Below are 17,469 nucleotides of genomic sequence, written 5' to 3'. Positions count from 1 at the left end.
AACATCAGCATCCTGGTTGTGATATGGTACTGTGTGATACGGCAAGATGTTACCAACAGGGGAAAGTGGTGAACCCAGTAATACACCAGATCTCTTGGGTCTCTCTATATTTCCTCTTACAACAGCGAATCTACAATTAGCTCAAAATTAAAGTTTATGAGAAAAAGAGAAAGGCACTGACTTCATGGATCTACTTACAGTTCTACCAGTGAATAATTATGTGATTTGAGGCGAATTAATCTTGTCAGTCTTTCCACCGGTAAAATGAGGAGAATATCTACTCATGATTGTGGTAGGGGTCAAAAGAAAATAAAAGTGAAAGAACTTGTAACTAACAAAGCAATTACTACTACTACAACTATATCTTGAATATTCTCTGTCTTCAATATACATCCCTTCATGGATGCCTCAATGTCAGAAATGTCCACTCATCATCCTTTGACTTCTCCACTGATAATGGAGGCATTGTGAGTAAGGGACCAGAACACACTCATTCATACAAAGGCAGGAGTGAAAGGTGTTTGCTAACATGAAAGCATTCCGGTGCTTGGAGGACTCAAAGGTGGAAGGAAACAGGCCGAGATCTGGTCCCTCATCAAGGCCTCTCAGAGAGGAGGGACAGGAGAGGAGCCATGCTGAATCAGATCCCAAGTTTTATGGACTTTTGGTACCTGGAAGTGGGGACTTTTGCCCGACCTACTTGAGAATAAATTTACTCTTACCCTTGTGGCCCTGGACAGGTCACCCCTCCTCCCTACCTGCTAACCGGGAATAACCACACCTCCCTTACAAAGCGGGTACGAGGACCGCCCACATGAGATAATTCAGTGTTTCCCAGTTCCCAAACTCCAGTCATTCCTGCACCAGTGTCCTCATTCCCACCAAATTCACTTAACACCAGAATTGTCATTTATTTGCTATTTTTTTCATAAATCAGCTCTCTTCTTTACTTAAATAACCTTATTTGCGAAAAGAAACAAAAGCAGATGCACATTTGTTCACATTTTAACATCTTTGAAAGCAGCCTGCTTCTTACACTCAGTGATGTAGGATGGTTTAATTAGCAGAATTATTTTTATTTCTTAGTGGAGTATAGAATAATGATGTCCTTGTAATCAGCAACATTTTAGATCCTATTAAATATGGAATGTCACTTCTTTAAGTAGAAAACCAAAGTTGCTTGTTAAAAATAGAAAGAATCATTTAAATAAATACATTTTATTAAATTACATTTTAATTAATTTTCCAACATAATTAAATTTCACCTAGAGTGTGCTGCCTGCAAATACGTTAGCCTGAGGCCTGCTTCTGATCTATTAAAAAAGGGAAATTTAGTGAGCAAAGAGGGTTGACGATGAGTTGCTGGCACCAGACTGATAGGATCTTCATGAAACAATATAGTATATAATTCCATGTTCCTCATAGTCATACTGTGAAGCACCTAAAACTACCTCCATTAGCAGCAAGTGTCTGCCCTTCAACAGCACTGGGGAAAAAACAATGAGTAGCAGACAAGATCTGTGTCCTGTCACTGCTTCTGGGAACTGGAGGCAATACACATTCCTAGGAGAATGGAAGAGTACAGTTGTAGTGGTTCCACCCTGAGACATGTGGCAGTGAGAAATGTCACCTAGAAGTACATCCACTGACGTGGATAGAGTCTTAAATAAAATGTTGAGTAAAGTGAGAAGAAACTGAATGAGGTATATTTCACAGCATCATCTATGTAAATTAAAAGCTTATACATTCTGGGGCTGGCCTGGTGACATAGTGGTTGAGTTCGTGTGCTCTGCTTCGGCAGCCTGGGGCTCACAGGTTTGGATCCCAGGCACGGACCTGCACACTGCTCATCAAGCCTTGCTGTGGCGGCATCTCACATAAAATAGAGGAAGATTGGCAACAGATGTTAGCTCAGGACCAATCTTCATCACAAAAAAAAAAGAAGAAAAAAGCTTACACATTCACCATACACACTACACACTTTTAAAAATATACACATATCCTTATGATGAGGTAAGGGGAGGGTGGGAGAGGGGACAAAAGTGTGGGAAAGAAAAATAATGCTAATAAAATAAAAATGAAACAAAAGAGGCTGTTTGGACCAATGATGATACTGTGCCCTGAGATGCAGTGTTGGAGTAACTCAACTATCTGTATAAAAAAATAAAAACATACGTGTAGAGCTCCTATCAGCATCACATAGGTACACAGTAGGTACTCACTGAATATCAATTGTTTGCCTTTAGAGTAATCTATAAAGGCTGTCTGAAGTGTCTTCAAGAATTCCGAGTGGTACTGAATTCCCAGTGACTGTCCCTTGGTAGATGTCACACATCCCCTCAGTGGTCCCCTAGATTGGTCCTGGTCCCTCCCCCCTTACCCACACACATATCCTGGACTCCTCCGGTGCAGGATGACCCACCATCAATAATCACCCCTCCCCCAACACCATGAGGCATCCAAAGCCAAGCTAACATCCCTAAAACAGACTCACAAACCCTAAGGGTTGATTCAGGTGGACATTGCTTAGTGATTGAGTCCCACCATCCCATTGTACAGATGGGAAACTGAGGCCAGAGAGGGGCAGAGACTTGACAGAATCACACAATGAGTGAGAGGCATTCCATAACTAGAACCAGGTTGCTTTCCTTCCACGTATGCATACATCCTCCCCTCCCAACACACACATGCTCTGTAATGCCCTTTATCTGACCTACCAATACAGACCAGCGGCAAGCCCATTGAGATAGAAGTTCCATCCTTGATGGGGCAGATATTCATGTCTAGGTTGCTGCCCACCAGGCACTTGGGGACTGAGACATGAGGAGGCCGGGAAATTACTACGAGGGCAATGAGTGCCCCGGTAGACTAGACAGAAGTAAAAACAGCCAATGGCGTCATTTCTTAATACCGTTATCACTAAAAATGATCTATTCCTTGGAAGATAAAGGGTAGAAAGTCAGGCCTGTGGGCTGCCTAGCATCTTTGCCTCAGAGAGAAGGTTTTTGCAGATATAACAAAGTGGCAGTCAGGATGGGTGGCAGGGACATAAGGCATTTTATGAGAATGGTCTCATATTCCCAAAGTACATACTATGATCTCCTTTTTACAGATCCTAAGAGACTCAGAAAGGCTAAGTAACTTGCCAAAGTTCATAAAGCTAGCAAGGGGCTAGAAAAGGATTTCAACACGGAGTGCTTGTTTCCAAAGCCTGAGTTCCTCCCCTACACTTCTTCCTTAGACCCCAAGAGGAAAAGAAGAGGTGCTGTGGAGGTTCAAAGAAGAGAGAGAGTTGAGGTTTGAAAGGCAGGGGGGTGGGGGGAGGCGGGAATCCAGGAGAATGTCATGTGCCTTCTTCACTTGACATAGGTCTTAAACGAAAGGTGTGATTTCCACAGGTGGACCGGGGGAGGGCACTTCAGGTGGACAGAACATACAGCAAAGATGTCAGGCTAGGAAAGCACAGTGAATGCTTGGTGCGCCAAGCGGAGGGCTGGGCTAGTATCTCAGAGGTGTAAAGTAAACAGAGACAGGTCAGTGTGAAGGCTGGCGCCGTGCAGACGGAGGGAAGCACCGGCCATCAGGCTGAGGGGTCTGTGTGCCTACAGCGGGCACTGCAGAGTTCGTGGAAGGATTTTAAGGTGGAACGTGCGTGCAGCGGTACCCCATCTCCCCAGAGCCTCTGAGGCTGAGGGAGGCAGGAGTCAAGAACACAGGTTTTGGGTCAATCGGACTTGAGTTTGAGTCCTAACCCTTGCATGAGTTAGCTGTAATCTTGGGCAAGAGGTTTATTCTCTTAGATAACACTTGGAACAGGTCTGGTACACAGTAAATGCTCAATATGAGTTACCAAGGATGATGAGGAGGAGGAGGATGGTGATGATGATGATGATGATGATGATGATGATGAAGGCATGATGACAACAAGAACGGGGAGGAGAGAGAGATAGAGGAGGAGGAAGAAGAGAAAGTGGAGGGGACGAGCGGGAGAATTTGTTGTCATATAGAGCAGAGGACAGACTTACTGAAGAACAGGAGTCACTAAGTCTATCCAGATGGCAGGATTCTGAGAAAAGGCCTGCAGACATGGTCAGGAATCTCTCCATGGCCAAGACTCTTGTCTTCTGCTTTGTCCCAGTACCTTGCTGGACCTGTAAAAAAACAATAAACACATGCTGAGAAACTGCACATGCTAATCACCAGGCTAGACACTGGAGACCCTAAAATGAATTAGACTCCACCCCTGCCCCCAAGGACTTGACAGTCTAGAGTGTGGGGGCAGCGAAGGGCCCAGACAACCACCTAAAGCAGAAAAGCCAACCAACCTGACTGCTAGGTTGGGCTTCAAGGGAAGAGTTGGGTGCTGGGGGTCGGGGGAGGGGAAGGGGATAGGGGAGGAGAAGGGGCAGGGGCAAGAGGGCACTTCTGAGTGGAGGCATCCAGGAAGAGAGAGAAGAGGCTTTGGCTCACCGGATCTGAGAGAAGAGTAGAAAACCAAGTGTGAAAAAAACAGAAATTGGGCAGTTCCAGGGTTCTAGATAGCAGAAAATAACCAGTAGCTTTGACCATGGCTTGGAATGAATGTACTCCAACTGTTTTTCCATCTTTCTCTTTTTCACTCAGGATTCAAAGTCCTGAAGGTCCATTCTTTGGTTTCAAGAAGGCAGGACATCAGGAACTTCCATCATGGGAGCAGGTTCATTTCCAGAAAGAAAATCCAGTCAGTTTTGCCAAATGTGAGGAAAAGAGAAATTGCAAAAAACAAAACAAAACAAAAAACCAATAAAGCCGACTATAACTGGGGCAGGCACAGCCAATTTACCATGCAGTCTCCTTTGATTTGGTTCAAAGAGGCAAAGTGCCCAGTTTCAAGTCCTCTTGCCTCCAGCCCAGGCATCCTTACAACTAGGAGTAGCTGTAAGATCCAGTTCTGGCCAATGAGATGTATGCAGAATCCAATGGGTGGAGCTCCTGGGTAACCTCTTTAAAAGGAAATGTCCCCTTTGGCATGTGGTCCTTCCTTTGTTTGCACCTGAAAATAGTCGTGATGCCTGGAGGAGCAGCAGCCATCCTGTGCCCTGAAACTGAAAGCAATGTTCTAGGGCTGCAGATGGGAAGGTGGAAGGACGGAGCCTGGGTCCTCGAGGACTTTACAAAACCACTTACTTGATAGGAGAGACAGGGTGAAACTCCAGCCGTCTGCCTCCAGAACCCACATGACAATTAGGTTAATGACAGTGTTTGGGGTCAGGGGGTTGGCGGAGGTGGTCTCCTTTCACTGGAGTTCAGCTCTCAAATGACTATGCAGGAAGCTTCACCTGACCCCCAGAATAAGTCAGGATTCCCCCATTTTATAGATTGGTGGCTCACCAGTCATTTCCCTCCCAGCAGTTACCACAATTATTCGTGTCACTGTATAATGCCTGCGACCAGTGCAGACTCTGAGTTTGCAAGGACCCAGTCTTTATCTACATATGTATCTGTATCTATATCCGTATCTGTAGCTTTGTCTATATCTATATCCATATCCCTATCCACATATCTATGTAACTAAAACCATTGTGTCCCTGGTTCCCAGCATAGTGCCATGTATAACATAGGTCCTCAAATCTTTGCTGAGTAAGTGAATGAATGAATGAGTTGAATGAAAGTCATGGGTTGAAACCATATCTTCAGGCTCCTCCATCACCTTTCTTTCTCCTAAGAATAAAATATGAATAAACAAATTGGGGATTCCTCAGTTCTTTACAAGAGCGCAGACATCTCCGAAGCTTCAGGGGCTCATTATTCAATGTATTCTCTCTTCAGGGACTTCCTTTCAGCCTCGCCTGACTTCTCAGGGCGCACACGGATTCTAAGGGCATGTCTGTCTTCCTCTCTAGGAGGTCTTTGGTGGATGGTGAAGAGGTTGGTCCTGCCTGAAGTCTGGGGATCATGTGGAGTGTCATTAATGAGATTGTCATGCTCTGCACCATTTTCCTGATGGACCTTCTGACTGTCCCCTACCACCACTGTTCGATCCCTGGGGCTGGAGGCAGGAGGTGGCGAGCTTTTGCACAGCTCTGAATCAGGGCTGCTTGTGAGTCATGCACTGTCAAAGCCACATCAAAGGCTGGAGTTGGGTTGCCGGGTCGACATTGAAAGTCCTCAGGAGCCACAGCTCGGGAGGAGGCATGGGGCTCCTGAGCAGCCGCTGGCTCCCTGGGGGACCAGGTACTTTCCTGAAGAGAACACATCATTCAGCTCTTCCTGTGCTTTTACTGTAAACTCTTGGTTTATTACGCACCTAAGAGGAAGGACAGAGGGGAAGAAAAGAGAGAAAGAGACAGAGACATGGGAGGTTTGATTTGAGAGAAGCACAGCAAACAGCAACAGATTCTTATATATATGTTCAGAGCTGGGAGTGACAAGCCCCTATCTGAGAGGTAGAGACAGAGGCCCAGAAAGGGAAGGTGGTTGCCATGGACCAGGAAGCCGAGAGGGCAGGGATGCAAACCCACTCCTGATCCTCTGCCAGTGCACTTCCCACACATCTGGACAGCCACTCTTGCTGAGACTCCTCTGGAATCCAGGGCCTTCAGGATAAGGGAGACCCTCAGGAAGGAGGGGAATCAGCTCGATGTCCTGAGGGCCACGCAGCTCATGGGACAAAGGCGCATTAAGACGTCATCCATTCTACTGGGTGCCAGTCGTTGCGTCAGGCATCTTAGAAAACAGGAATGAAAAAGCTAAGATCTCTGCCCTTCTGAGCTCCCAGTCCAGTGGGGGAGACAGACACATGTGTAGCTCAAGCCGATCCAAGATGATCTGGAGAAGGGTTAGAGGAGCCGGGGGAAGGATCGGCGGGTAGGGACGGGAGAAACGCTGTGTCCGGGAATCAGCATGGGGTTCCTGGCCTTCAGGGTGAGTACGTGTTCACCGGAGGAACAAAGGTCACCACGAGCAGAGGGACACACGTAGCAAAGGCCTTGAAGTGGGGAAGTACAGGCGGGTGTCATGCTGGTGAGTCACCCCTGTGACTGAGGCTTAGCTTGTTCCGAGGCGACCATTACAGAGAACTGACTAGGAAGGTAATTCCAACTGGCTCTGAAACTCCCAAAGCCGGGAGCCTGGCCTTGTTCACGTCTGAGTGCCCAGCAAGAACTGGGTGCTGGATGAATGGCAGTGGGGCTCATTGGTGACAGCTTCCGACCTTAACAAAGCGTAATAACATGGTAACGACGTCATCTCCTACTACCCGGGAGTTTGTGCAGAAATCTCCCGCAAAGACTGCCTACAGAGCAAAGCTATCTAATACCCCATATTCTGAAGCATAGAAATTCCATGTTAGTACTTGAGGACAGGGGCCGATATGACCCCATCACTCATCTCCCAGAGGATGAAGAGATCAAAGCGCTGGGGCCTTTTCAGAGAAAGTAGTTGCTGCGGTGCTCTGCTTATCCTCACCCTTATGCCAACATAGAGGAGGAAAGAGGGATGCCCTTTCTCCTGCTTCAGCCCAAATGGAGGGCCCTTCAAGAGGCTACCCACAGGGCTTGACTTGTGATGTGATGGTTTTGAACTTTGTGGGGAAGGGAAATGCTATTGACTGGACCCTTCGCATCTCAACTTACTTTACTCTCTGTAGGTCCAAATTTGAACATAAATAAAACTGTTTGGAACATATCTGCAACATGTCTTTTCACTCATGGAATGATCTGCAGATTTATCTTTGCTGCTGCGTAGAGATCTAGTTCATTCTATTTTGACTGCTATCTGGTATGGCAGCACGTTTTATTTATGCACCACCTGCTTAATTTTTTTTTTTCTAAAATACAAACGGAATGCAAGATTGATACGGAAAGCTTGGAATATACAAAAGGGGATTTTTTTGAAAGCCTGTTATGCAGAGCAGGGGTTTAGACAAATCAATCTGGCTGCAGCGTGAAAGTCAGATCGGTGAGGCGGAAACAGGAGGCAAGAAGAAAGCAATCCCAGACGGAGACAACATAACCCAGCCGCGCTGTGATGACCGGGAGTCAGACTTCAAAGCTCAGTGGCTCAGATTGCAAACCCCAAGCTTTTTTTAAAGATGTCATGTACTATATTGGCAATAGGGTGCCTGCCAAGACATCAAACAGGGTATCTGTTGAGGGAATGGATTTAAAATGTATGCCAGTCACTCTTCTATTTAGATACGAGAAAAAAAATCACCTAGAAAAAAGTTTTCTTGGCTCCCTGAGTTACATAAATGTGGGTGATACTGTGTGTCAAGGAGAGTCAGGAACAGAATCTTGTATTACTGCATCAGAGCTGTTCCTTCTGGTGACCGGTTGTATACAGAGCAGCTCACTAAGAAAGAGAGGGCTCAATTTGTATAGGGAGTGTGGGGTGGGTCTTCTGGGAGAGAAGGGACAAGAGGCCTCCAATGCTGCTCACTGAGATTTGAAGTTAGAAAGAACTGTTGGACTCAACAACAAAAAATCAAACAACTCAATCAAAAAATGGGCGGGGGACATGAATAGACATTTCTCCAAAGAAGATATATGAATGGCCAACAAGCACATGAAAAGATGCTCATCATCACTGATCATCCGGGAAATGCAAATCAAAACTACACTAAGATATTACCTTACACCCGTTAGAATGACAAAAATAACCAAAACAAAACGTAACAAATGTTAGAGAGGTTGTGGAGAAAAAGGAACCCTCATACACTGCTGGTGGGAATGCAAACTGGTGCAGCCACTATGGAAAACAGTATAGAGATTTCTCAAAAAATTAAAAATAGAAATATCATATGACCCAGCCATCCCACTACTGGGTATCTACCCAAAGAACTTGAAATCAGCAATTCTAAAAGTCCCATGCACCCCTATGTTCATTGCAGCATTATTTACAATAGCCAAGATGTGGAAGCAACCTAAGTGCCCATCAACTGATGATTGGATAAAGATGATATGGTATATATATACAATGGAATACTACTCGGCCAAAAAAAAGGATAAAATCGTCCCATTCACAACAACATGGATGGACCTTGAGGGAATTATGTTAAGTGAAATAAGCCAGATAGAGAAAGACAATCTCTGTATGACTCCACTTACAGGTGGAAGTTAAACATGTAGACAAAGAGAACAGACGAGTGACTACCAGGGGAAAGGGAGGTGGGGGGTGGGCACAAAGGGTGAAGTGGTGCACCTACAACATGACTGACAAGCAATAATGTACAACTGAAATCTCACTAGGTTGTAAACTATCATAATCTCAATAAAAAGTTAAAAAAATAAAAAAAGAAAGAACTGTTAGGGGTAGAAGGTAAGGCCAGGAAGACCCATATCTAATCAGAAGTTCAGAGAAAGGCAACAGACATCAGAAATAAAGTTACCTTGAGCCAAGGGAGACACAGGCTAACACATGTTTAAACTGAACACAGGGAAGGCTGGTTCAGGAACAGCACTCAAGAGATGTGGGCAAAAATGCCTAGGCTTCTGGATATAGTTGAAGAGAATGGTTACTCTGGAGACGAAGTACAATTTACAGGCTGGACGAGGACCAGGACATTTCTGCAGACAAGAGAAAGCATCACAGGGCTCTGCAGGACTGAGCTACTACAGCTCCGCTGTGTGGCAGGGAGACGCAGGTGCTCAGAATCCAGCTCTGTCTCCAGGCTCGAAATTTAGAAAGAGACTGATCCTCATTGAGCAAGTAAGCACCTAAGCTTCCTGGAAAATCTGCAGAAGTGGGGAAGTCTGAAAAAAAAAAGGCAATAACTACATTTGCTTCTAGTGGGTATGTGAGCTCACAAGTGTGACTGAGGAGTGTGACTTTATTCATATCCTGAGCAGGTCATAATGATGTTAGAAACATCTTTTTGCCAAACTATCAAACTCTGTTTTCATATACTTTCCCTAGTTTTCATTTCAAAGTCAAAAAAATGGGAAGTCATTGGCCAATGTCATCTCCATCCACCACCCAAAAATAGCTTAAAAAAAGAAAAAAGATACAAGGTTATTTGCTTATTTTTGTGAAATTTCACACATGCATTATTCAGTTAATATTGAATTATGACGTTCTGGGACATCAAAATGTGGACAGCCGCAGAGAAAAGCATTTAGTGCTAGCAACTGCTTAATATTAAGGTAACTCACTTCCATGATGGTTTGTATAATTTGCACAAGCAAGCATAAATATAAAAGTTCTTATTCCTTCTTGCCTTCTTTTGCACTCTGTTCTCTTGCCACCTGCAGTTGAATTAAAGAATTTATAGTAAGAAATCTAGTACTGATGTTGTCCTACCCCACTAATCTACAATTACAAATGTCTTTCCTTACAGATCTTCCTTGACTTATGATGGGATTGCGTCCAAAATATCATTAGGTCAAAAATTTATGTAATACACCTAATCCTCATAGCTTAGCCTAGCCTACCTTAAACAAGCTCAGAACACCTAAGACAAAGCCCATTTTATAATAAAGTGTTGCATAGCTCCCATAACTTATTGAATACTGTGCTGAAAGCGTAAACAGCATGGTTGTCTGGGTACAGAATGGTTGTCGGTGTATCGATTTTTTACCCTTGTGGTCGCGTGGCTGACTGGGAGCTGTGGCTCACGGTTGCTGATCAGCATCATGAGACAGCATCATAGGGCATTTTGCTAACCCAGGAAAAGATCAAAATTCAAAATTTGAAGTATGCTATTTCTATGGAATGAGTATCGCTTTTGCAACATCAGAAAGTCGAAAAATCGCAAATTGAACCATTGTAAGGTAAGGACAGGCCGTACTCAGATGGAATGAGGTAAATGGAATTTATGCAGCTGGGTGTGACTTCTTGCTCTGTGACTGATGAGCTCTGTGACCTGAGGCAATTGCTTAAACTCTTGGAGCTCGTAAATGGGTATAATCAAGTAGACTTTATACTAGGGTCGCTCTGGGTGTTATAGGAGACAGCATTTCAAGGAACATGGTGGGCACACAAGAATAAGTAGTGGAGGGAAGAGATTTGTGCCTATCTGTCTGGTCTTCCTCATTCCTCTCATTCCTCTGACTCCACCCTGGAACATCCAATTTGCAGATTACATGCTGGGCATGAAATGTTCATGAGGGACAGTGGGCGGCTGTGGCAAGAGGTCCCAAACATTCCTCCTAGGCGTGCTCTCAGCGGGCATACCCAGCACCCACACAGCCCTGGGGGAACCAGGCTCCAAGCTGAGGGCCTCCAGTCAGGTCCCTTGTCCTCCAAGATAAGGCGGAGATCCCCACATGCCTATACCTCTTCCTCAAGCCATCCCATGGAGCTAAGTAGCCCCAGCACTTAAACTGGGTGTGGGCTGATTATCTTCATCTATGTTAATATCAGTCCAGGAGACATTTGAAAAACTAAGTATTCTCTTAATGCTGTGCATTTGAACTATTTCCCAAACACGGGTATATCCATGATCTCTTTTGGTCTTTACAATAAACCTATGAGGTTCACTGGGTCGGTACTGGTATTTCACCTTTGCAGGTGAAGAAACTGTAGTCAAAAGTTTCTTTACTCATGGACACAAAATTAGTAAGCGGTGAGTGGGAGAGGTAAAGTCAGGCCCAGAGAGCTCTTCTTTACAGAGACCTATTGGGTCAACGGCATACTCAGCCTATACACCCATGCATGTCCCCGGGGACCAGCAGTATGACTTATTTTAGTGCCTGATCACTGTGTCCTGTCATATGCCCCATAGCTTACCCACTCCAACTCACTGTGAGTGCATTTACTAGTGGCCATGAGATTATTTTAAAAATGTGAGAAAGAAAAAAAGAAAAGCAATTATAATCTTTTGCATTCATACTTCACGTTAATACTTGGTACAGCTGACACACTCCCAACTCTGTAGAAGCTTTCGTTAGTGCTTTCCTGAACTGTACAGAAAAGGGAAGGTCCCCGGGACAAAGTCTTTGACCTCATTGGCACTTCTTTGAAGCTAATATCCTGGATGTCCCAGTATGTTCTAGGAGAGAATTATGTTAACTCATTTTTTTCATCTGAAATTAGTACAGTAATTACTTTAATGAACAGAAAGACATCTTCATTAAGAAAAAAATTTAATAATATGAAAAAGTATAAAAATGAAATAACCCACAATTCCACGGTATGTATGCCTGCATATATGTGTGTGTGTGCGTTTCTATGCTTTTCTTTCTCCTATGCTTAGGAAGCTTGTGGCCCCAACTCTATTCCACTTACACTCACTCTCCTTGGGCAGGAGGATCATTGATGCTCCTGTTGCTTCCTTTCTCCTTATAGAGTGTAATGTGGGGACACCATAACTAGGAATCTTATCTGGCCAAAGATGCAGAAAAACTGCTGTTTCAAAATTTCCTCTGGTCTTTCTGGAAGCATCATGGGGTCCATGGCTTTCTGGTGGTACCCCTTCTTTAAAAGTAGACTGGCCCTTGGGGACTGTCAGTTCCCCAAAGAGACCTCCATTTATCAAGGTAAAGTTGAGTTTTCACTGGCAACGTAAGGGAGAACACCACCTTGAAAGAGTCTTCATGTGTCTCAGAAAGGGGAGCTCAAGGGTGACATTTATAAGGTCTGAGGATGCGGACTTGAGTGTTTCAGGTAGATCTTTGTCCTTAGAGCTTAGACTTGGAGGACATGGAAAGGCCGGAGTCCTGAGGGAAGTGTTCCTGTATAAATGGTTGTTTGATAAGCAAAAGCCAGCTGAGCAATCAATCTATTGTCCTTGGAAGGGTGGTGTTTGCCCAGATGAGCATCCAATTTTCCCAAACAAGATAAATGAGTTTCATGAGGTGCCTGAGGTTAAGAATGAAGTTATTTCCTGGTTTACAGCTTTATCTTCCTGCACAAGAATTTTCTAGAACAACTGGTAAAGTCACATTGGGCCTCAGCTCCAAGTCCTGAACATTGAGCTCTAGGAGTGCAGGTGTCTCCCTTCACAGTGGAAACCAGAGGATGAATCAAGAGAGGAAAGACTGCTCTGTATACTCACAGAGCCCTGCTCCCATGGTGGAGAGAGATCTGTGCCAAAAATGCCCCGTGGAGGGAAATGTCCACTGTGCACAGAGACTGGGCTGTGAGAACTAATATTTGTGTCAACATGGAGTATGAGACTGTGTTTGAGTGGTGTGTGTGTATGTGTGTGTGTGTGAAAGGAGGTGGAGGAATCAGGAAGAATCATCAATTTCCACTTTCCACCGGCAAGATAATTTAAAAATCACCAAACTTGGATAATCACCAAACTAGAGGAAGGGGCGTGTGGTTTGGCAATATCTGGAGCTATGTTGGTCCTCCCAACTGGGAGAAGCATGCCATCGGCATCTCAGGAGCAGATGCCAGGGATGCTTCTCAGCATCTTACAAAGCACAGGACAGCCCTGCCTCACTGGCAGCGAAGGACCATCCAGCCCACGATATCAAGAGTGTCAAGGTTAAGAAACCCTTGCACTATAAGAAAATGAAGATTCACTCTGAGGACAGATGAGGCAGGGGAGAAGTAGGGAGAAGAAGATGGAAAGCGAGGACAGAGACCACGGGGGGACCCTCTGGGAAAGAGTCAACTTAAAAAGATGGTTGGAAACATATTGTTAGCGATCATTTATGGCTCAACTTTGAAGTGAAGCATTTCCCTACATCATTAAATATTCTTCAAAAACATAGATTTTGCTGGTTTAATAATACCCTCACATAAGCCTGTACCATAACTCTTTGACTATTTCCTTATTTTTTACAGCCAGAGTGTTTCCATGTTGCTTGTGGTGTCAGTAATAGAACAATGAACGCTTAAATAAACAGATCTTTGTGAACATCAGATTGTTTCCTTAAATTCTTAAGCATAAAGTTGTTACGTGAAAGGATGTACACATTTTAAAAGTCTTTTGATACGTCTTGCCAAATTGGCTTCCAGAAAGATTCCCCAGTAGACATTTCCACTAGCAATGGTAGAGAGCTCCTGGAGATTTTTTTCAACCTTTATGCTAAAGGCTCAGTCACAAACATAAGAGAGATTTCCACCTGATCCTTCTTACTTCTCCTTGCAAAGAATGTGTCTACTTAAAAACATTGTATACTACAGATGTGTCAGCCTTCCAGATCTCAGTTCTCTCTTTTATGAACTTATTGGACGGTGAGAAAGCAACCGTCTCCCTAACCATATCCTAGAAGTGGGAATATTTTAGTTTTACTTTAATTTCAAGTGATTCCATTTGAAAAGAAAAAAGACCAATCAGTAGGCATCTAATATATGGCCCCCACCTCCAGCTTTCAAAATGGGAAAAGCAAGATCCAGAGAGAAGCCAAGTTTGTCAGTACACAGAGTCAGGGAGAAGTTGAAGCGACAATCCCAATCTTTTATTCTCGGTCCAGTGCTATTTCTGCTGAGTTTGGCTTCTGAAAGATAACATTTTTAAAAAAAACAATACCTCAATATGTGACATTTTTACAGATAAGGACTTGCTCTCAGAGGAATTAAGCATCTTCCTCTTGATGACATAGCTGGTAAGTGGCAAACTGGATTCCAACCAGTCCTCCCTGACTTGGCTAGTTGGTCTGGGCATCTGGTTAGACCTCAAATGATGCAGAAAGTGGATAATCTATGGTCGCTTTTCCATAGGAAAACCTCAGGGGAGAAGATAATGTTCTCTTTCCTATTCGTGCAGACTACACTACTGAGTTAAATCTGCATTAATTACTTAGCAAATTCCCTTTATAACAAAGTAATTTATGCATGCATACCTTGCTGCTATTAGCCTTGTTAACACAATCTACAACTGTATCGTCTTACAGCGTGGCCACTGGCTGCATGTGCTTAGTGAACACCGGAAGTTTGACTAGTTCAAATGCAGACGTGCTGTAAGTGTAAACTACAAACTGAATTTCAAAGACTGGGTATGAAAGCAGAAATGTAAAACTTTAACAACTTTTTACATTGGTTACATGATGGGTTTAAACGAAATATATTATTAAAATTAATTTCACCTGTTTCTTTTGCTTTCTTTACTGTGCCTACTATAAATTTTAAAATTTCTATGTGACCCACGTTATGTTTCTATGGGACAATCCTGGTCTACAGTACTCGCTAATTCAAGGATTCCCTGGAGGTAAAGGATGGTTTGATATCCGATCATTCAAACTGTAGATAACACCTGGAATCCTAGACTGTTACGTCTGGAAGGAACCCTTGGCAGAGACTTCTAATTGTTCTGCGATGCCCATTCTTCTTCTCTCAGAGTGACGGAACTCCAGTTTTTAGGGTCCATCACTGAGAAAAGAAGAGAATGGGCATTGCAGAACAATTTTACCCAGTTTTTAGCTGGCATTGTAGCAGGTAGGAATAAAAACTATATTCCCCAGTCCACTTTGCAGCTAGGTTAGGCCATATGACAAAGTCCTAGCCAAGGGGATGTGAGTTGAAATGCGGTGTGCAGCTTCCAGGTTGTCCATTTAATCAGTAGAGGTGGTATGTTCTTGGCTTTTTATACCTTCCTGCTTTCTGGAAAAACAAAAGGATCCTGGGTCCTTGAGGATTTCTTAGCAACATCTATTACTTAAGACCTCTGTATAAGGAAGAAAAGCATTCTTATCCTATTTAAATCACTGTTTTGTACAACTAATCTAGTCTTAACGCAGATGCTGAAGACCATTTTTGTTTAATACTTCTATATCACAGGAAAATTATATATGAGAGAGGGCTAGAGTATGTCCTAATTCACACAGCAACTTAGCATGAGAGCTGGGTCTTGAAGCCAAGACTTCCAACTGTTTACCCTTCCATACTATTCATTGCCCTCAGACGCCCCATCCAATTACAGAGTCTATAAAAATACATTCCAGAAGATAACCTATATAAATGAACCATACAGCTTTGAATCCTGAAGATAAGAATCTCATTCACTCATACAATTGTTGTTTTAAACTGCTTCCTTGAAACCTCAATGATTTGTGTAAACTATTGTTGATGCAATAACAGCTTACTTGAGCAGGAGACAGATAGCCATAAAGTAAATTTATCAGCAACATCTTGCTGGAGGCACCAAAACAATGAAATGTCACCCCGATGTCACTTGCTTCCTCCCTGCCCTTTAAAATCCAGATAAAGTTGACTCAAATCATTCACCACATGCTCCGTGGAAAACCAACGCCTGTCAGATTTCTGATTTCCAGGTAGGGATTGCATTCTTGATGTCTCCAAATCTGGGTTCCTGATTCTGCAAGTGTTGTTTACTCCACATTGCTACAACCCAGACATGAAATCCAGCCCTTCCTCAATTTCCACACACGTGTGTGTGGCATCTTGCACAAAGAGCTGCCAAGTGGAATACACCTACTTGAAGATTTATGTAGGAGGTAGAAAGAGTTACATCACAACTTTGAGGTTAACATTAGGCATCTCTCTAGTGAAACTTTCCTCTGGCCACCCTACCATGAGGGAGTTTCCATAGGATGATCTTCCCAGAGTTATCACCAGGCCACAGAGACGTTCCATCCACATGTTCATAGACCCAGGGAGCATGAGTTGGAGAGCAGAGCACGGGTTTCATTGAAGCCCCCACCTGCCCCCTCAGCCAGCCAGTTTGAGCATTGGCAACCTGCAGCCCCTGCGTGTGGTGGCTCTGGCTTTCCCCCCTGTAGTCCTCAACCATACACCATCTCTCTAGTCCCTCCTTCCCCATTCCTTTGTATGCCCCGATCTCTCCTCTCCCTCATTGATATATAGAGATCTATCTCTTAATTCCTCTTATATTCCAAAGCTTGACAGCTTAACCATAGTTTTTCTTTTTCTTGAGCTCCTACCAAGCCCATTGGGGGTCTCACCTGCCACTCAAAGTGACTTTCCAGATGATCTTTCTAAATAAGAAGATCCCTTCATAGATGAATTCTCATTCCAGCTTTTAGGATAATAAAAAGTTTGCTAAATTCAAAAGCAAAAATATATGGTACCTCCAGGCTGTTTCATTTACAGAAGGAGACATACAAATAGATAGATTTCCCTGAAAAGCTGGGGCTGGAGTCACTCTTTGGGGTGGAAGGGATCGCAAAGTCCTGTCAAATGCCGCATCTGGTAGTTGTCTCTCTGATTGACCTCTGACAAGGGGCTGACCAGCCTCTGCCTGATGGAGAGTCATTCTCTCCCAAGGCAGTTCTGACTCGTTGTACCTGCCATTGTTGGACCTAGTTCCATCACAGGATGGGGAGAGGTGATACCTTCTATGGTTCCCATAGAGACAGGTTCAGATGTTTCAGCATAGAAGGTGAGAATCTTCACACTTCGGAAGCCACCTAAATCTCCAGCCCTCTCTGCCTCCTCTCTCCTCTATGTAATCTACTTTTCACATCTCTGAACTTATTTATGTTGTTCTTTCCGCCTGGAATTCTCTGTGTCACCTTTCTAAGCCTGGAAAAGTTCTGTTAATCCACTTCCCCAGGTACTGTAGTTCATTTGCTCCTTTATTTTCCTGGAGCTCTCCTACATATCTTTACTATATGGCAC

The 17,469-nt window shown here is 43.9% G+C and overlaps 1 long non-coding RNA gene across 2 annotated transcripts; it reads right to left on the bottom strand.

The window, feature by feature from the left end:
* Positions 1-1,202: 1,202 nt before the first annotated feature.
* LOC106782561 (uncharacterized) lies at positions 1,203-17,163 on the bottom strand. 2 transcript variants are annotated; one of them, XR_002803855.2, is made up of 4 exons: positions 16,794-17,163; positions 10,131-10,223; positions 6,501-6,705; positions 1,203-4,151 (listed from the first exon to the last, which is right to left on the bottom strand). It is a non-coding gene; the product is annotated as an uncharacterized lncRNA (long non-coding RNA). The 2 variants fall into 2 exon arrangements; XR_002803856.2 differs by lacking the exon at positions 10,131-10,223 and having other exon boundaries at positions 16,794-17,143.
* Between the last annotated feature and the right edge of the window lie 306 nt (positions 17,164-17,469).

This window comes from Equus caballus, chromosome 25 (assembly GCF_041296265.1).
Source record: "Equus caballus isolate H_3958 breed thoroughbred chromosome 25, TB-T2T, whole genome shotgun sequence".
In the NCBI taxonomy this organism is placed as follows: Eukaryota; Metazoa; Chordata; class Mammalia; order Perissodactyla; family Equidae; genus Equus; species Equus caballus.
The sequence above is the reverse complement of the archived record's forward strand: the minus strand, read 5'-3'. Positions and strand labels throughout refer to the sequence as shown.